General features: G+C 47.5%; 1 protein-coding gene across 3 annotated transcripts in view; it reads left to right on the top strand.

Moving 5' to 3' along the window:
* Positions 1-3,058: 3,058 nt before the first annotated feature.
* Positions 3,059-21,128, top strand: part of Kiaa0513 (KIAA0513 ortholog) — a 47,542-nt gene continuing 29,472 nt past the window's right edge. Inside the window, exon 1 of one of the 3 annotated variants that reach the window (XM_051201587.1) lies at positions 3,059-3,222. The gene's annotated coding sequence lies outside the window, so the exon portion shown is untranslated. Of the gene's footprint in view, positions 3,289-21,128 lie in introns of all 3 variants that reach the window. The other 2 variants (XM_051201588.1, XM_051201586.1) reach the window with 2 other exon arrangements.

Below are 21,128 nucleotides of genomic sequence, written 5' to 3'. Positions count from 1 at the left end.
GAACTGAGGCAGAAACCCTTGGGGAGCATCGATTCTAGGCTTGCTCCTCGTGGTTTGTTCAGCCTATTGTTTTATAGCTCCCAGGATCACCTGCTCAGGAGTGTCACCCCCCACAATGAGGTGGGTCCTTTCACATCAAGCCAAATAATGCCCCATGGGACATTCTGGGGGTGCATTTTCTCAATCCGAATTCCCTCTTCCCAAACCACTCTAGCTTGTGTCAGATTGACATAAAACAGACAGCACAGGCAAGCTAGGAAGAAATAAGTTCTAGTGACATTTTCTTGTGTGTGCCCTGTAGATCCTGCTGGGCCTGCCTCAGAGCTTTTTAGTTATCAAAACACACAGATGTCTCTTCAAAAGGGCAATTTGAATTGAGTCCCTTGCTTACAAGGGGAAGAATCCAGACAGATTTGATTTATCAGTCAGGGTTCTCCAAGGGGGAAGACCAGAATATGTGCTACAAAGGAGGTGTATTAGGTCACCTCACATGATAGGGCCTGGACAGTCCAACAATGGCCACCTGCATAGTGGAGAGTGTAAGAATTTGGTGGCTGTTCAGTCCATGAGGCTGGATACTTTAGCAGTCCCAATGTGACACTGAAGGCTGCTGGTCTTCAGTCCATGTTAGGAGACCACAGAAGCTGGGTTCTAATGTCAGCAAAGGCAGGTGGCAGCAATAGCGTAGATGTGCTCACCAGCAAGGGCAAAGGTGGTAGGCAAAAGCAGCACTGCGTCTCTGCATCTTATGTGGGTCTCCCAGCAGAAGCTGACACCCACCCTGGGCTTGTCTCTTACTTGGTCTCAGATCCAAGAAAGTTGACAACCTGCCTTTGGTTGGAGATGTTATTCCCACCACAGCCCTTTATATGTTCACAATAGGAAATAAAGCAAAGTAACCATCATGGGTCTCTGACTTTGTTGTTGTTACAAGTTCTCTCTATTCTTGTATTCTCAAAGGAAAGAATTCAGTTGAGAGTCATGGACAGTTTAAGTAAAAATTTATCCAGAAAAGCAAAGCTACACTCCAGAGAAAGATTAGAGTGGGCTGTCCCAAGGAAAAAGGCACCCAGTGGGTCTGCATTGTGGATTATTATTATTATTTGTTGTTGTTGTTTGAGACAGGGTTTTTTGGTGGGGCATTGGCTGCCCTAGAACTAGAACTAGCTCTGTAGACCAGGCTGGCCTCTAACTCACAGAGATCTTTCTGCCTCTGCCTCCGGAGTGCTGGAATTAAAGGCATGTGCCACCACTACCTGGCTGATTTTATGACTATCTAGGAGGCACGATGACTCTTTTCTCCTCACAAATCATAATTGGGCAGTTCTCCCTTTTAGGATATTGCCATGATTCTCTTGAAAAGCCCACAGAGAAGTGTAATGCCATGATATAAATGATAGCATGGTGAAGCAAGGGTCTTCTGAAGATGCAGACTTTTTGTTAGTGCTATGTGTGGCAACTGGGAAAGGTCTCTGATAAAAATGGACAACCTATGTTCAGATTCAAGGAAGTTTACCTGCAAAGGAGCATCCTGACTACGAGAGAACTCAGCTACCAACACATAGCCTCAATCTCTTTCATTCTTCACATCTAGCTCCTTGCCTATCCCGTCTCAGTACTGCGTTTTCAGAGGGATCACAAATATCTTCTGAGTCATCTGCCTCCAATGCTTCCTAGGTTGATACTAAGTTCACTGGTCTGTGGCTTGCAGAACGTTCTTCCTCGTTTCAAAATGTCATGTCATCTGCCTCTGTCCAACTTCCTGAGGAGGTCAGAGGCCTGTGAGAAGGCAGGGCAGAGTGCTGCTGAATCTCTTGAGAAGAAATGATGTCTCTCAATATGGAATGTGGCCCTTAATGGGCTCATTTGTTTCAGTTCTCTCCAACAGTTGTCCAGATGAGGTCAAGGTTGCAGGGATTGGTGCCTAGTGGCCAGCTTCCTTCATTGAAGCAGGGGTGGATTCCTTCAACCCCAGCACTGTCCTCTTCCATCCTGCAAGTTTTCTGAGCACCTATCTGTAGCATCCTCACAAGGATGAAGGCTGCACTACGCTAGCCCCTCCAGAGCTGGCACTAAGCTCTCACACCCAGAGGTCTAGCTTCTTCTGGGGTGGCCATGCACACTTGGAATGTCCCAAACTCTAGGAACAGCAGCTCCCAGTCCTTTCCTCATGATCTCTTAAACTTTCCCAAGAGAAGTCTGAGTGGGACAGATGTTCGCATCTGTTGTCAGCAAAGGGCAGGTGTTTGGTTACCACACTACCTACGAGTAGTGAGCAGCAGAACTCCAGTCCCACTGCCTATCATTCATGACTTTAAAAAAAAAAATCCATGAAGATCGGCCTTGGTTTTCTTTTTCTTTTCCTTCCTGGCTCTGAGCCTGGAAGCCAGGACCTTGGCTATGCTGGGCCAGCGATCCACCACTGAGCTCCACCCCCAGTCTCTTTGTGTTTCTTTATTGAAGAGATGTGGGAGAAGCTGTATGGCTGGACGTTGTGTTTATTGCTGTTTATGAAAAGAGGCAAATCTACCTGCCTTTTAAGACACGCCTTTCAGAAGACAAACGGGACTCAGCGTGTTTGCTACCCGCGCCTTCAAAGGCTTGTCGGCCCAAGGGAACTTCGCTGGGACTCTGTTACCTCAGGTAGGGCCAGGAAGGGTCCTGAACCTGACTCCAGGGCCTCGCTCCTTGCGGATCTTTCCCCTCTCCCAAACCACTCTTGGGCGCACAAAAGCCGCGCCCTTGTCATCCCTCTGCAGGAACTCTGTTCCTAAGCGAACCCGCGTGTCAGGGACGAAGGGCTGCTCCTGCGTCTGCGTACAGAAGCCGAGAGAGGCGGGGCGCTCCCCGCAAAATGACAGCTCGCTCGCGGTGCCTCAGAAGAACCGGACTGCTCGCGTGTCACGTGGGCTCCAGGGGCGGGGCGCCCCGGATCGCTCCTGGGCTCTGGAGAACCCCGCAGCTGGCGCGTCACGCGGGGTGAGGGGCGGGGTTGGGCGGGGCGCTCCCGGCTGACTGACAGCGCTCTCCGCGACTCCTCCGAAGGACCCGGCTGCTCCGCGAGTCACGTGGCGCTAAAGGGGCGGGGAGAGCCCCTCTGACTGACAGCTCGCTCCGCCGCGCCTCAGAGGGACCGGGCACGGCTCGTCGCGCGCGGCGCATTCGCAGCAGCTGCGGACCCGACGGCGTCCGCCCCCCTGCCGGGTCCCGCGGGCCGCCGGGGTGAGAGGGCCTGGGCTGTGGTGCTGCGCTCGCGAGGGGCTGCGCGGCGTGGCTGCGCGGGGACGGGTGAGGAAGCGTGAGGAGGGGTCGCTGGCGGCGTGGGCGGGTCGGCTGGACGGTCGGTGCGGCGGGCAGGGCTGTCACTCCGCCAGCCTCAGTGTGGGGCCCGCCGAGGCCGGCGAGCCGGTCTGAGGCCACGACTGTGCGGGGCCGCCAGAGAAGGCTCGGGCACCAAAGCAGCTTCCAGGATTTGGGAGGATCCGACCCAGTCTTGCCCTGGTCTGCGCTCCCTCCATTTGCGGGTTGAGATGTGGGAACGGGACAAGGGGAGGAGGAAGGAGGCTGGGCGGTCAAGTGCTGCACCCACAGAGTGCGACCAACAGAATGAGCGGGAGTGCGGCTCTGCCGGCACAGGTGCGCTGGCACGGGCTGGATCCCGACGTGGTGTCCGGGTGGTGAGTCAGAGGTAGAGGTGAGCTGGCAGCTGTCAAGCCGGGCTGCCCTCGCCAGGCTTAGATCCAGCCTGTAACCCGATGCTGGGGTTCTGATTCATCCCTTTCTGCCTCCTCCCTAATCCTGAAAGCAGGGCAGGCACAGCATGAACCCCAGGACAGGAGCAGAGAGGCACATTCCTTCCCTCTTTTCCCACACTGTGGTCAGAAACAGATATTTAGGCCTTTGAGGACCAAGATGGCAGACAAGCTGTTTAGATGGGCTCCTGGAAAAAGTTGACATCCGAGATTTTCTTTCCCCCTCAAACACTGGTGATTTCTTGGTTGGTGATGGTGGGCTATCTCAGTCTCCGTTGCATCCCACGAGTTCCTTGCAGTGGTTGGCTTTTGGATTGGTGGTCTGTACCATCAGTTCACGTGGAGTGGATTCCTATTCCTTGAGAATGTCTCAAGCATAAGCAGTGAGATGAGCATATCACGAGTCTTAAAAGAAATTGAAGTGAGGTATCACCACAGATGCTAAATGCAATTTTATCTTCACGGCATGTTGTTTCTTCAACGGTAAGTTGTTTTATAGTAACTCCAAATGGTGCTGAGGGAGCTTCTTTTAGGACAGCCCCCTCCCCAGGGGAGCTGTAGAGTGGAAAAATCATGTCAATATCAGGTTTTCTTTCTTTCTCTCCCATCTCTTCGTTTCTTTCTCAAGAGGAAAATAGTCAGGTTAAAAGATATGTTAAGGGATGAAAGAGAAGGCTCAACAGCTAAGAGCACATACTGCTCTTGCAGAGGGCCACAGTTCAGTTTCCAGCACCCACCTTAGGTGGCTCATAACCACCTATAACCTTGTCTCCACAGAATCTGACACTCTCTTCTTGCCTTCTCAAGCACCCATATTCACATACATACACAAAATTAAATAATAAAAACAATAAAATATCAAAAGCCAGATACAATGGCATAGGCTGTAATAGTAGCACTCCAGAAGCTGAGGCAGGCGTATCATGAGTTCAAAATCAGTCTGGGCTGTATAAAAAGACCCAGTCTAAAAACAGGAATCAAAAGCTGATCACGGAGACAGCCTGCTTCAGTAAGGAACAGCCATAGCACTGTGTCCTCTTGCTGGGTAGCTTACAGAGCACTTTCATCAGGCACTCTTAGTTCACCCTTTCATTTGGGAGTGGTAGATGACATTCCTCCTGATGAGGAAAACAAGACTCCCTTGTCCGGGGCCACTTAACTGTTGGAGGCAAAGAAAGCTCCACAATAACTTTGTTGCTCCAAGTGCTGAGAGTAGTAGCTCATCACCCAAGGGGACATGGGATGGATTTGAGTAGATTATGACTCCTGCTGGGCTGTGCCAGGTACTGAGTGGAGCATCCTTCTCTGCCTTCCTTGCCTCACTGACAGCTTGGTTGGCTAGCCAGCTCGCTGTACTGTTACCTCTCCCTACACCCTCTGTGGCAACTCAGATTTGTTTCTAAGCTTTGAGAAAGCCAGTAGGAAGTAGATTGCAGAGCATCTTTGCTCAAATGCCCAGTGTTTCCAAACAGGCCAGGTGTCCTCTGTTATGATGCAAGACAGCATGGAAGTTCTAGGGAGACCTGCCCTGGTAATATTTCTTCCTCCAGCCTCCTTCCTCCAGAGGAACGTTGTAAAATCCAGGGAGCTGCTATTAGCTCTGCTGGTTTCACCTAGATTTTGTACGTGGCATTGTTTGAGGTTTTGTGGCATTTTTTTTTTCTATTTTTAGCATACACAGCTGTTCTTGTTAGGGAAGAACAAGCTTTTTATCCCATTCTCTAAATCTGGGCAGCACCACAGGACTGCAGGGGGTTGCTTTGTGTCTTATCTGTCTCTGCAGGTCAGTGGTTCAGGCCAGATTGAAAGCCAAGGCAGTCTTGGGCACATGTATCAAAGCCAAGGTCTGGCCTGAGAGGTTTCATTTACCACATGCCTCACAGACTGTGTTCTTTTCATGAAGGTCACAGAGAGCCACCCAGAGTACTTACCGAGAGAGGTGCAGGAATCAGGGCTGGTAATCTAGGAACATCTTGATGGCAAGAATTACAGGACATTCAGAACTGGGTAAGGTCCCAAGAAATAAAGAACAAACAGTGCAGTAAGAAAGGCTTCAGTTTGAAGAATAACATGGTCTCTCTGGATGAACTTACTTTGGGCTGCCAGATAGTGATGCTGGTACTGACTGATCTCACCTGTTTCTCCAGTGTCAGCAGCTACACAGTCACTCCCAGAGATCCCTCCTTAAGCATGCCTAGTCTGCTGTGCCACAGGGCCTGTACACTGGCTGTTCCTCCTTCAAGATTACCCTGTCATTCAGGTCACCACTCCTATATCACATGTTAAATGTGATCTTCCCTAACCATCAAAATGATCTGCTTATTTTCCCTGGTCCCTAGCCCATTCCATTCTTTGAGAATATTTTCATTATCTTTTCATTGTTTGCTGCTTGTATCAACAGGCCCAGAACAGTGGCTGGCTTGTAGTAAGTGCTCGACGTATATTTGCTGAGGAACTGTTTATTTCAGCCAGGGCCTTATAAAACTGGAGATTGTGCTACTGAGATGGACACTGAGTTGGTTTTATCTTACTGGAGATAGAAGCTGGCTGGCAGTGGATCACTGGGCAGAAGAGTTCAGGCATGGGTGGATGGAAAGGGAAGGCAAGTGATGGGCTCTGTTAGTCTTCTAGAGCAACTACCTGTAACAAAGTGCCACAAACTGGGTGTCTCAAAAAGATAAAGGTATTCTCTCAGAGGCTTGTAGATCAGAATTCCAAAGTTGAGGCATGAGCAGGGCTAGTCCTTCTCAGGGACTCAGAGAGAGATGACCTTCTGTCTTTCAGCCTCTAGTGGTTGTTGGTGAGCCCAGATATCCTTCCCTTAGAACTGAAGCACTCCAGCCTCTGTCTCTGTGATTACATGGTTGTCTTCTCTTGTCTCTAGGTCTTCTCTTATAGGGGTACCAGTTGTACTGAATTTAGGGCCCATGGTATTCCTCTCTGGTCTCAACCAGTCACATCTATGATTACCCTTTCCAAATAAGTTCACACTGAGAAATTCTGGGATTAGAACTTCAGTTAATTGGGGGGGCATAATTCAATTTAACATCTTCCAACCACAAGATCTAGTGACTTTTGTTGGGTGTAGTGGCACTCATTTGTAATCCTAGCACTTGGGAGACAGAGACAGGAGGATTGCGGCAAGTTTGAGGTCAGTTTCATAGTAAGTTTTAAGTCAGTCATAGCTATAAAGTAAGATCCTATTTCAAAACACTACCAAGCAAATAAAAAAACAAATAAATGCAGTGACATTTTTAAAGGGGAAAATTGGGAGAAGGTGCATGGTGATGTTTAGGGACAATGACAGTGATTTAGATGTTTTCTTGAGAAGTGTCCACGATCCTCCCAGCCTTCAGGGGAAGTATGAAATGATTGTGTGCTTCATGGCAGGTCCTGAAATAGGATTTTGTTCCTTGGCTTTTTGCTGGGTTCTGCCCAATGGAGTAGAAATATCTTGTCAGGTCTAGCAGTGAGATGAAGATATCCCATCAGTGTTCTGCTCACTGTTGACTTCACACCTCTCTGTGGAGGAGGTGATGACATAAGAGAAGCTGTGTCCTGGTTGGTTCCCAAGGTTGTTTGTTGCAGCTGTTGGGACATGCACTCTCTGACCCTTGACTGTGTAAAAGCATTCCAGGAGATCCTGTCAGGATGGTTGGAGATTTGTGGGGACAGAATATTGTTCTTCCCTTCCTGGCTTTCTAAATTCTTGTCTTGTTTTATTTTGCCTTGAGATGGGATCTTGCTGTGTAGCCCAGGTTAGCCCACAGCTCACAATCCTACCCCAGCTTTCTAAGTTCTGGTATCACAAATCTGTGCCTCAATGTCTAGGTTGCTAGTATTTTTTGATTAGGTAATCCATGTGGCTGGTACCAAATTCAAATGGTAGCAAGAGATGTTAAAGAAACGTTGCTTTGGTCAGTCTGCTGCCCTACCTAACCTCCACAAGGCACCATTACTGCCAGCATCTCAGGGCTCCTTCCAGAAACCTGATGCTCTTTTTATGTTTTCATTCCCAGTCACTGAAGGGCTGTTGTCTCTTCTTTCAGCCTTCTTTCCTCCTGCTCCTTCTGTGCCAAGTCGACTAGCTTGTTCCTGTGCATTCAGAGATGAGGGCATACCCCTGCCAGGAGTTCCATATTGGGAAGGAACGTGCTAGAAGAAATAACTTGATGGTAGCACATTTGAGATAAATGTGAGGAAAGTGCTTCTCGGGAAGGGTGGTTTTCAGTGTCCTGTTCTCCAAACTTATTAGCTGGGTTAGTGCTGTCAGGAGTGAGGACAAGGGACTCTGGGGGCAGGGTCAGATGATCTTACATTCCAAGAGTGTGAAATTGTCCAGAGCCTTATGTTATCTGGTGCTTATTAGAGGGTACACTCTGCCATGACAAGCACTGTGTCCAGCTGTATAGTGTTGTCACCTCAATCCTGACAAAAAGCAGTCTGAAGTAGCCACTGGTAATATCCCAATTTACAGCTGAGATACTAGGCATGGAGGAGCCAAGAATTTTGCGAATCCAGGCTCCCTGGCTCTGGACCTGGCTCCTGAGCTTGTCTACTCTGCTGCTGCCCTAGGTAAGCCCAAGTCACCTGTAGGTCCCCTGTTAGTGTGCCTCTGACAGGTGCTGGAGACAACATCGACCCTTTGTCCTCTGTGCCTGGGCTTTTCTGTTGCCCTACCAGCCCTAGAATTTAGTCTCTAGGCCTTATGGGTTCCCTCCCCACCAAGAGGACCATTTCCACAGCATTGTGGCCTGGCCAGGTGAGTCTTCACCCACTTTACTCACTTAGTTGGCCTCAACACTTCCTAACACTTGGAGGTGCAGAATGCTGAAGGTAGAAGGCTGCAGGTGGCTTGAAAGTGGCCTCTCCGAGCCTGGCTAACAAATTATTGCCCAATCCCTTCTGTGGAGTTCTCAGTTCTCAGTTCAGATCCAAATGCTCATGTGCCTTCTGACTCCCCTCATCTTCTCTCTGCATAGACCTTAAACAACCTCCTCCTTCCCCTTTCCTCTGTTTCCTCTGTTTCCTTTAACAGCTTGTAGAAGTACATTTTACATGTTATAGAATCTACCCATTTCACGATTCAGTTATTTTTAGTAACTTTACTGAGTGGTAAGACCATCATCATAGTCTAATTTTAGACCGTTTCCATCGCATCCAAAAAAGCAAGTTGATAGTGATAGCAGTCACTCTTTGTCCCATCCCCTGCCCAAGAGCTACAATTTTGCATCCTCAACAGAGTTCTGCCTATTCTGAGGTGGCCCTTTGTGACAAGTGTCATTTCTAGCTCAACCCTATTGGAGCATGGACCATTCTTTGCTCCCATTTATCCATTATTCTGTCCTGAGAAAATGTGGTTTCTCTCTGTGTTCCAGCCCACCTGCCATCTTGCAGATATGCCGCTGCTGTATGTAGGTGGGCAGGTGAGTGAAGGTTCCCTTAACATTCTCATTGACTCAGCTGTGGACTTTAATTTGGGGGAATAACATCCATGTAGCTCTGGCTGGTTTGAACCCACAGTCCTTCTACCTCAGCCTCCCAGTGCTGGGATCACAGGTATGTGGCACTAGCCTGGCTCAGACCTTGTTTGAATTGCATGAGTTTGTCTATGAATGTCTTTCTGTCCCAGGATCTTAGTAGAGTCCATGTTGTATTTCTGTCATAGTCCCCTGTGTGTGTTTGTGTGTGTGTGTGTGTGTGTGTGTGTGTGTGTGTGTAGGGGTGTTTGGAGGGGAGCACCTCTAGGCCTTATGGGTACACACACACACACACACACAGAGAGAGAGAGAGAGAGAGAGAGAGAGAGAGAGAGAGAGAGAGAGAGAGAGAGAGAATGGTGGTGCCTGTGACAATCACCAACTTTGGAAAATAAAGGGACACTAAGACAATGTCCCTGGAGCTGCCTACTGTATTGTGGAGAGAGGATTGTCAAGAGTAAAACCTGCAGTGGAGCTTGGCTGTATGGACTCCTCCCAGAAGCCTTTTCCTGCCTGTAGAGAAGTGGGTGGCCACAACCCTTTTCAGGGCAGTAAAATATCCAACAAAGACTAGAGCAGGGGGTTGTTTTCCTCTTATTTACTACCCCTGTCCAGGGCATTGTGCTATGTGCAGACCACAGGCAGGGGCTCCTACCCAGCGATGTGTGCCAGAGACAGTTCCCTGGCCTTTGCATCGTAGGCAGGCATGATTCAGAGCAGATGAGTCACAGCTGCAAAGTAGCCACTGAGCTTGGGGAAAATGGGACACTAGAAAGAGCATATCCAGAGCAGTTGGAAAATACCAAAGTTGACAGGCACCCGTGGCTGCTGTTGAGCCAACATGCTTGAATTGGGAGGGGTAAACTAAAACTGGAGTACAAAGCTAGGGTTCCAGAGAATGGAGTAATGGCCCTGGAAAAACAGGAGCCCCATCCTGGAAAACTGTAAATACTAGGAATGGATGAAAAGACTTAAATGAAATCCAAGCAGCATCAAATCTGAGATGTCCTCCCCTGGTATTTTAGTTTGGGATGGTCCAAAGGAAATGGAAAGCTGGCTAATAACCCAGCCTAATGCTGCTTCTACTCAGATCAAGAGCATGCTTAGAGCTGGGCTGGTGGTACATGCCTGTAACCCTGGTACTCCCAGTACCAGAGCCCAAGGCTGCAGGTCTGAGGTCAGTGCCTCTTCTTGGTAGTCCTAATTTTGTTCTGCTAGCATTCAGTCTGCTCCTTGACCAGAGTGGAAATCGGTCCTAGCCAATTGCTCCTAGGATATAAGCCTAGATCGTTCACCTTTCCTCCAGGACTAGCCTGAAGCCCTGCAGCCCCAGTTCCTGCCTGACCCAGGTCTTACCTCATTGTTGGCTGCATGGTCAGGTTCCCTGCCTTTTCAAGCTGGAGTCTCCCTGCCCAGCCATTCCTTCTCAGCACCACTCAGCAGAAATTCAAGGTGAGCCTCATGGGCAAATTGTTCTAGAAGCTACATTAAGCTCCTTTAAATAGAGGAAACAGTAAAATGAATTTAATGATTTTTTATGTAGTTAGTATAACAAAACATCATTTCCACATGATGTAGTTTTTTTTAAGGTTTATTTAATTTTAGCCAGGTGGTGGTGGCACATGCCTTTAATCCCAGCACTTGGGAGGCAGAGGCAGTGAGGCCAGCCTGGTCTACAAAGCTACACAGAAAAACCCTGTCTCTGAAATTTTAAAAAAAATGTTTATTTATTTTTATGTGTATAGCTGTATGCATGTCTGTGTACCACATGTGGGTCTGGTGCCCATGGAAGATGGAGAGGATATCAGATCCCTTGAGACTGGAATTACAGACAGGTGTGAACCACTATATGGGTACTAGCAATCAAACCTGAGTCCTCTGGAGTACACAATGCTTTTAATGACTGAGCCACCTCTCTATCCCCACAACATTGTGTTTTATTTGTTTGTTTGTTTATTTTAGATAGGGTCTCACTATGTAGTCTAAGTGGACCTAGAATTCACTATCCTCCTGCTTCAGCCTCTTGAGTGCTGGAATTGCAGGTTAACACCACCATACCTACCTATGATAATTATTACTGAGAGACTTTAAATTCTCCCCCCCCCACACTTGCACGAAGTTTGAAATCAGGTGGCCCTGACATCTTAGTTTAGACTGACACATGGCCATTGCCACAGGGCAGTTCAGCTCTAATCTGTTTACATTTATGTTTCACTCACAGCACTAATGACAGTGCTATGGTTTCTGCTCATTCTTCAGTACCTCTGACTGAAACAGAAGCTCCCTGTTTGTCTTGTCCCCCAACTCACCCCCACCTCCCCATCCCCCACTCTTCAACCCCCCCCCACCCCTCCAACCCACGCCAGACAAAGTGTGTCCCACTGTAAATGCAGTGAACTCTGCTCAGCAGCTCAGTGGGCATGTGGCGAAGCACATAAAGTCTCCACTAAGCATGTAGATGCAGCTCCGTAGTCAGTGCTTTTGATGCCTAACAGGGCAGCTTCATGTCCAGGCTTCCTTGTCACCAAGAAGTACTACCCATTTTGTATGGCTGTTATGTCAAGGACCATCTTGATTACTATGCTGGTGGGATTTGGGGGAACAGCAAAACCAAGGAAAGTTCAACATGAAGCAACTGAAAGGGTCAGGATTCTTTGGAGTTTCTGTTGCTTAGAGCTAGTGTAGAGCAGGAAAACCTGCCTAGGGACAGTGCTTTGAGACATTTGTAGTGTCACACTGGCCTTAAGCACCCTACACTAGGCGGGGAAGTTCCTGCTATAGAGACCAGTCTGCTGAAGGCACAGCGTGCTACAGTGAGAAGCCTAGCTATATTCAAAGGAAATTTACAGGCTGAAGATCCACCATGCTGTGGAGAGATGCCCTGCTCTGCTGTAATCCATGATGCTTACTCCATCACCTCTGGTGACACGGAGAAGATCCTTATCTGGGAACTTGGTAACTCCATGCACAGCCCACCTTCTCATTCCTATTTGGCCCAGGTTGGAGTTTCTCAACCTAATATTTCTTTCCCTAGGAGGATAGAACAAATGAGTGCAGCCTCCAGTGAGAGCAACTGAGCTGAGGTGAAAAGGTCACCTGTAGACAGATAGTTGCCACAAGCAGTAGAAGGACTACATCTATACACACACAGTGGTCCTTACACTGTTTAGATGCCATGAATGTTGGGATGGCAGGACCCTGTGGCACCTGCAAATCTTACACCCCCATGTTTCTGAAGGACATGTGTTTATATTACAAAGTAAGGGAAGAGTGGGGACTGAAGGTGTTTAGATCTTGTATATGAGTACCCATGAGAGAGTTTTGAGATAATTTTAGCACTTGTTGTATAAGAATATCAGTAAGAGAGTTGGAGATGATTTTATTGTGGTTAAAACATCCACCAATTATATATGTTTGAATTGTATGATTTGGGGGGTTACTTCCAAATGTAAACTGAAGCTGTGTTAGTCTTTCAGTATTGTTTATCTCACCCAGTTCTCCAGGTAAGTCTGAGTAAAACTGCATTAGCTATGTGAGGGACGTCAGTCCACCTCTATCCTTACTCTTGCTGTTTTATACCATCTGCTTTTTGGTCTTAAATATGTTTTTGTGTCTGGTATGCTCAGGTTCCAACCAGATTTGGCACAGAAATGTGCTTTTTCTCTCCCTCCCTCCTTCCCTCTCTTTCTCCCTCCCTCCCTGTGTGTATGTCTGTCTGTCCATCCATGTCCATGTTGATTTGTGAGTATAGTACTACGGTGCTCATGAAACGGTCAGAAGGTAGCATTAAGGTGTCAGTCTTCTCCTTCCACTTATATGAGACAGGATTGTTGTTAGCCAATGTACATGCCAGGTTAGCGGCCCACGAGTTTCCAAGGATCCTTCTGTTTCCACGTCTCATCTTGCTGTAGGAACATAGATTATAAATGAACACTGTTTCTCATGGCTTTCCAGGGGTTCTGGGGTCCTCTTGCTTTCAACTGAGTCTCCCCACTTGTGAGGCAGGTACTTTACCCAGAGCTACCTCCCCAGCACCAGGAAAATAAGGCTCTGAAGGTGACCCCAGGCAAAGTCAGGGTTCCACTTCAGTGCTGTCATTAGCATCTGCATCTAGAGTTGTGGCATGTGTCAGTATGCTAAGATACTTTCGGTGTGTCTCTAGCTTGTGATTGGGATGTGAAACCATATCCCATTTATCTTCACACCCCTGGGGCCAGCAAGCACCTAATCAATGGCTGGCAAGCAAGTTACCTGAACTCTGGAGTAAAACCCTGTATCCTCCCATCTGTGTCCTCTGTGGGAAGGAAGAGGAAGTGGTGTGAAAGCAGCAGCTGTGGAATCTATGTACGAAGCAGGGTTGACAGCCAGTCCAAAGTAGGAACGGTCTCTCTTGTTAGTGTCCCACAGCCAGGGGCTGGCAGCCCACTGTGGCTATTTGAAGGGGCCTTATCTATGTTCATCGGCTTTCATTACTGAAGCATAATGCCAGAGATAGCTGAGTGAGGAGAAAGGTTTGTTTAGCTCACAGGTTTAGGGGTTCAAGCCTAAGGCTGGGCCACATTGTTGGTTCAGCCTCTAGTAAGAGGAACCATGCATGACAGAGTCTATGGAGAGACAGTAATTTTAGCTCTAGCCTGAGCAGCACAGGATGAACAGAGTCCCAGTGACCTAAGGACCTGGCATTGTGTCTGCCTCTAGACCATTCCTGGCCCCTCCCACATTGCCAGCCTAGCCTGGACCAATCCTGTAATGGGATGGACCCCTAAAGGAACACAGAGTCCTTTCTAGCTGTAAGTGGTGTCCACAATCTAGCATAGCAAGGCTGTGGGGACAGGCTCTGCTGGCTCTCTCTGGACTTCTGCTGTTGCTCTTTGGTCCCTGACTGCTATGTAACTTTCTAAACCTTAAGGTCTCTGCACCTACAGACTGAAATAACAACGGACCTGGCCCATGTGGCTCATTGTCTGGTGGGTTGTGATAGCCATTACTTTTAATAACCAAGAAGTCCTTGCCACTGCTGGAAAAGCCCAGTTAGACTGCCCTGCCTGGAGTGCAAGCAGCATTGTATTTGGCTGGCTTTGACTGTAGTGCAATTGGTGGCAGTTTTACACAGCATGCAGAGGAGTACCCATGTCACACAAGGCCCTGGAGAGGATGCAGCAAGATCTCTTCAAGACACCTGAAAACCCATCCTTCCATCCAAATGAAGATTTTGCTATTGTTGTTTGTTTGTTTGTTTGTTTTTGGAGACAGGGTTTCTCTGTGTAACAGCCCTAGCTGTCCTTGAACTAGCTGTGTACCAGGCTGGCCTCAGACTCACAGAGATCCCCCTGCCTCTGCCTCCTGAGTGCTGAGATTAAAGATGTGCACCACCACCACCCAATTTCAAATGAAGTTTTATCAAGAGAAAATTCCAGAGAGCTATTAACTGTACAAAACTTCTGTAATGAGTGGCATACACAGATGTAGTTTCAGCTACTAAGGAGGCTGAGACATTAGGAACACTTGAGCCCTTGAGTTTAAGACACATAATGAAACCTTGTTTCCCTCCAAAAATCCAAAATTCAGTAGTATCCCAGATGCCAAGTATTGGCATACAGTAAAGTGCCTACTTGTTGTCTCTGTCTATATGTGTATCCAATTCTCTCTCAATCTCTCTCCCTTCCTCTCCCCACCCCCTGTGAGTCTCTGCGTTCATTTCTCTGCCTCAGTATTATCCTCTATATTTCGGTCTCATAGTGTGTCTTTCTCTTCTTGTTGTATGACTCTAATATCTTGCCCCGTGTGTCTATATATATTCTTCTTTCTGGCCACTGGAAAGATGAAACAGTCATGGCACCACCACCCCACACTGTATTTAGGGGATTCTGACCCACAAAGCTTATTTAATCTCTTGTATCAAGTTGTCTGAAGAATCTGAGGTGGCATTTTTAGGAAGTTGTAGAAATTCAATATTCTTCAGCAAGAGGCAGAGGTGAATTACTCCAGGAAAAGCATGTGTAAAGTGAGGCCATGGGGACAGGAAGGCCTGGTGTGGTCTGTTAGACTCAGGTCTCTGTTCTTGAGCCTTGCTGAGCCTGACCTGCTGCTGCTCAGGACCCAGCCCCAGGAGGGAGAGGGTTGTGTCAGTGCAGCTCCTCTCTGCCACAGAGGCACTTCCCTCAAAAGATGAGGGTGTGGCTCTGGTGACTTGCCTGGCCACTCTTGCTCTTTCCTTTGGATTGCTCTGCCCCACTCAAATACCATGGAGGTATTTGAACAGGTGAAATGTGGTAGATAGGCACAAACACTCTCCTGCTCGTTTCCTTCCTGGGTGAGGCAGAGGCAAGTGTTTTATATTGTTTATCTGCGGCTCTGACTCTTGGGCAGTCAGTGGTGAAGATTCTGGGTCAGTGCTGTTGGTTTATAGGGAAAGGGGGTGGGGTGGATGCCTGGCACAATGCAGAAAGTCAAGATGACCTTACATGTCAACATGGGCCATGGTATTCAAGGAGCTGACTGGAAATGGAGCTCCACCCAGGAGAGTCTGAAGGAAGCCTACAGCATGCATTGTTGCTCCTGGCAAGGACTGAAGCTCATGTCCCAGCAGTTCTAGAAGCATCTGCTCTCCCACCCTAGAGGGTAACATTCATCTTAAGGGCAGTTCCTTGCTCATCCTGTCAGCAGTCTGAGGTGCTGGAACTCATCTGGTTTTCTGTGACACAGAAATCCTGGGGGCTCCTGGCATAGTTTACTGTCCCTGACCCCCACACCCGGTGTAAAGTTTCTGTGCTGCCCTGGACTCATGGCTGATGCTGAAGGAGAAGGCCAGCATGGGTATATCCTGAAGAGTACCCAGCAGGGGGTCTCACAGTGGCAGTGTGCACTATGGCATGTCATGCATCTGGCCTGTCGAGTGGGGGAGGTGTTTTCCTTGTTAGTCCTGTGTCATTGGAGCTTCCCAAAGAAGCCTGGTGGGACTTTCCCCTGTGTCCCTGTGAGTTTTGCCTGCTTTTCTCTTACTTGGTTGTCTTTCTTACTATGCAGTGGCACCTTTCACAGGCAGCCACTCTCTCTGAAGTTGCCTGCCCTGTTCAGTTAAAACATTAAACCTGCCTGATGTAGTAGGTTTTGAGCATGGATGCCATTCTCTCCACTGGCAGTGGATAAGGAGTCTGACTGGGAAGCCCAGCTCTCCTCCCTTCCCTCCCAATCTAACTCCCTCTCCACCTGGCAGAGAACTTGGAATTGACCCTTTCTCATTTCCAGCCCCTCTCCAGCTTTCAGGCCCACACTGAGCTTCGTTGTCATGAGCAAGTGAGACTGAGACTGTAGGCGGGAACATCTTTGTCCTCTGGGGCCTGCTGATGACAGAGCCTGAGGTGACTCATATTCTCAAAGGACCTGGTTCAGAGCTGCCTGTCAGGGAGGGCTGTAGCTGAGGTCTCTCAGGACAGTGGAAACCTGGGTCTGAATACCAAATTCAGGTCCTAGGTGGTGGGAGGGTGAAGCCAGCTGCTGAGTCTGGGGTCTCTAGAGTTCCCCCCCCCTTTTTTTCTAAGTTTATTTTGTGATGCCAGGTAAGTGCTCTCTACACTCCAGCCATTTTCCAAAGAAAGAGTAAATGTTCAACCTGGGTTGCATCTTGGGTACTCAGCTACATCTGCTGCTTCTCTTCCTTGTAATTATCAGTAAAGTGGACATTTTGGAGTATACTTTAAAACACATAGATTCATTCAATCACTACTGAATTCAATTAGGAAGCAGTTTCTGTCACCCTAAACCCTCTTTGACAATGCCCCTCCCCAACTCCACCAGTTAAGGACATCTCTCTGTCTTTTGGAAAATGTCTCACAGATGGAATCAGGTGAACTGTCAAGGAGGCTCCCTTCAACCTTGTTATCTCTAGCTCTTAGCATGATCACTGCTGAACAGATCTATGAATGTGTTACTCCCCTCAGAACAGTGCACATCTGGGGGTGAGCTTGCTGGGCTCTGCAGTCATGTGTTTAGTATTGTAGGATACCCAGGCCTCCCATGCAGAGGGATTCCCAGTGATGTATGCAGATGCTTTGCTCTTTGGGGTGGTAAGGCCATGGACAAAGCAGAGATAAAAATATTAATTTTTGTAGTTGTAGAGATGGCTCAGCAGTTAAGGACACTTGTTGTTCATGCAGAGGACTGAGGTTCAGTTCCCAGCACCCATGTTAAATGGCTCATACCCACCTGTAACTCCATTTCCAAGGTATGTGACACTCTCTTTTGGCCTCCATAGGCACCTGTACACACACACACACACACACACACACACACACACACACAGAGAGAGAGAGAGAGAGAGAGAGAGAGAGAGAGAGAGATGCCTGATCTGATGGAGGACACAGAAACCTGATGCCCAGGGCCAGCATCCATCCAGAGTGGTGAGTGACTAGGTGACCTGAGCTTAGAGGTGGTGAGAGGAAAATGGCTTTCTAAAGGTTGCTCAGCTGCATCCAAGGGGTATTTTCTTTCCTTTCTTTGGATTTTTGGAAACAGGGTCTCATGTCCTCAAACTCAGCATGCAGCTGAAGATGACCTTGAGCTTCAGATCTCCCTGTCTGTGCCTCCTGCATGCTAAAATAATAGGCCCGTGCTGCCATGATACTTCCATCCTGTTTGACTGTTGGGTTATATGTGTGTGATGCATGTATGATATGTGTTTGGGTGTGTGAGGATGTGAAATAGATTCTCCAGAATTAGTCAGCTCTTTGGATCTATAGGCTCTGTCCTTTGTCAGCCATCGCTTTTGGAAATGGCTTGCTTCTCTGTTTTATGCTGTCTTTCTTTCTATCTCACACACACACGTTGGATCCTTTGCTGTTGTCCCTTGTCTGCAGACTCAGTTCATTTCCTCATCTTTTCTCTGTTGCTGGGATCAGATGCTTGCTAACCTTTTAGTGTTTGCTGACTCTGCTCCGCCATCCCATTCTGATCCTCTCCAGTGAGTTTCTAATTTTCTGTCCTATAATTACTGTTTGATTTCCCCTTATCTTCTTCTCCCCTGAGACTTTTAAATTTTCTTCATTCCATGTCAGCACTACCTGGCTTTGCTTCTTTGAGTATTTTTAATAACAGCCATTCTGAAACCTCTGTCAGCTGATTCCAGTAGCTGTGCCCTCTTGGGTGATCTGAGCATTCATCTCTCTTATGAGGACTTTCCTGGTTCATGGATTAACCCTGGATGCTCTGAATGTCAAGTTATAAGACTCTCAGTCATGTTTTTTAAGTCTTGGGAAGTGTTGACATCTTGGCTTTAGCAGGCATTAGTCTCTGCGGGTTTTGGTTTTGACTGTTTCCCATGACTCTACCCAGCTTTTCTTATCTTCCCTTGCCATAAACTTTTTATGCAGTGGTTTCCCATAGGTACCTGAAAACCCTAGTGATACCAAACTAATAATAAAGTTTAATTTACAAGTTAGGCACTCCAAGAGATTAACAACGATGGCAATATGATGAGCAGTGACACAGTACACTGTAATGCTATAGCCAGCATATAGCCCTTTTACTTTGAGGCTCTTATTACATAAATAAAGGCTACTAAAATCCAAGCACTGGCTACTAACACAGTGGAACAGATAACCTCTTAGGCAAGATGGAGCAGTATATCAGAAGGTCCCATCACACTATTCAGAACAACACATGATTTAAAACAGAAAGTTTCCATTTAATGTTTTCAGACTGCAGTTGACTGAGGGCCACAAGGACACCATAGATAAAGGGAGGCTTCTGTGTTTTCCTCTTGCAGACCTCTCCTCTGCCATCCTTCAGCCCCACAGTTGGGGTCTTACCAGGCTTAATTTTGCTTTTCCTGTCTTTGTACTTAACTTACTTGTCCAAGAAAAACAGAGAGGTTTCCATCCATCCAGACTTTTCTAACTGAAAGGGAGTTTCCTGCCTTTCAGGCTGAGGTGCCTGTGCACAGGTTACCTGATACTGAGGCCACTGGAGAGCCCAGAATAGAGACAAGGCTGCAATGAAAGATTGGGGATCGGGCTCATTGTCTGGAAGCCAAGCCACCTTATTCCTTTCCCTGAATCTAGGACTGGATGGCTAGTCCTCCTCCCCCATGCTACTTCCAGGTATTGGGCTATATTTAGTACAGGCTGGGGATGGCAGGAGCAGAAATGACAGTCTCCTGCCACTCTTGTGGTACTTCATATATTGCTCTCTTCTCTCACCTATCAACCAGAATTAGATTTTCAGAGGTGTCAGTCTAAGTTTTCGTCAGGTATCAAAGAGATGAGGTAGGTGACTAGGTATTGACTCAGAAGCACAGGGAGCCTAGAAGCCCCAGCCTACAAGGCATGGAACTGAGAACCTGAATTGAATAAAGAGGAAGTTATTGCATGTCTGGCCAGGAACCATGTGGTTTATGAGGGGAAAGAGGAAAAGGGTGGATGATTGGGCAAGGGTAAGTATAGTGCTGCTGCTTGGGGGCTTTCTGAAGCTCCTTTGCTGAGACAGCTGGTTTTGTCTTCACAATGTGAGCAGCCTTCTAGGCTAAGCTAGTGAGTGACACGGATGAGCCTTCTCTATACCTGAGCACAGGCTGAGGACCTGTAATCTGAGAAAAGTTCCTAGCCCTTCAAAGTCTGAAACCCTCAGCATCAACCCTCATGTGAGGGTTCAAGCCAAACACAGGCATACAAAAATACTGTATAAAATTACCTTTGGGCTATGTGTATAAGGCATACTTGTAAAATGCACATATTCCAAAGCATGAAGTATCTCAGATCAGCCACAGGCAGCCTGTATTAGATGTGGGGAAGGAGTTCTGAAAATGGAGTCTTGAATCCAAGGTATTGGCTGTTTGCATCCAGATGGTCACCATGAGGATGCCTCCTGCAGCACAGACCAATCTCACTCCATAATAAAATTAGTACCTAGCCAGCTATAGTGGAGCACACCCATAAGACAGCACTCCAGAAGATGAAGCAGGTGGTTTCTAGGCCAATGTAGGCTGCAGTGTAAGATCCTGTCTCAGTAACATCAATAAAAGTTCTCAGTGTTCTCTCATTATGCCCTTCTTCAACTTTTTTTTTTTTTCTTCTCAAAAAGCAAAGCTAAAGTTGGGAGTGATGGTACATATTTATATTCTCTGTGAGACAAGTGGATGGTCAGTTTGAGGCCAGCCTGAGTTACCTACTGAGTTGTAGGCCCACCTTGACTACAAAGTGAAATCCTGCCTTGAAACAAAAACAGACCAAGAAACAACCAAAAACCAAGGGCTGGAAATGTAGCTCAGTTGGTAGAGTACTTGTCTAGCATGTTCAAAACCCTGGTTCAGCTCCCAGCACCACATATACTGGGTATAATGGAATATACCTGTAACACAACACTCCAGAGCTGAAACCCTATCTCAAAAAAAAAAGTTTCTATTGCAAGGATAATTCTCAGTGGATTAAAACTCCTCTGAAGGACTGCCTGTGTTCAATCCTCATAAGTGAATACCCACCTGCATGTTGAGCATGGCTGTCAGAGTTTTCCTCTCTGTGGATTTTCATGCTGAGCTCCCTTCAAACACCTAGTATTCATAAGCTGCTGAGTACTTCTAGCTCTTGGACAGGCCTCCTTCATCCTCATTTAATCCCTACAGCAACTTGCGAAGGCAGCCAGGTCTGCCTTCCTTTTCAGTTTGGTCTCATTTTCATTTAACAAAAAAATTTCTCCTGATGCCCCACTGTCATTATTGCTTTCATATGTCAATGAAGTGCCAGAATTAATGTGACAAAATTTACAGAATGTTTTCATTGCATATTTTGGTTATTTTCCCAACTTTGCTGTGTGCTTACGTTATTGCCCTAGGATAGACTGAACAGGCCGGTGTGATGAAATGAGGAGGTCAGAGGATATCAGTGACCTGCAGAAGGCACCCATA

This window comes from Phodopus roborovskii, unplaced genomic scaffold, assembly GCF_943737965.1.
Source record: "Phodopus roborovskii unplaced genomic scaffold, PHOROB, whole genome shotgun sequence".
NCBI classification, from domain to species: domain Eukaryota; kingdom Metazoa; phylum Chordata; class Mammalia; order Rodentia; family Cricetidae; genus Phodopus; species Phodopus roborovskii.
The sequence above is the reverse complement of the archived record's forward strand: the minus strand, read 5'-3'. Positions and strand labels throughout refer to the sequence as shown.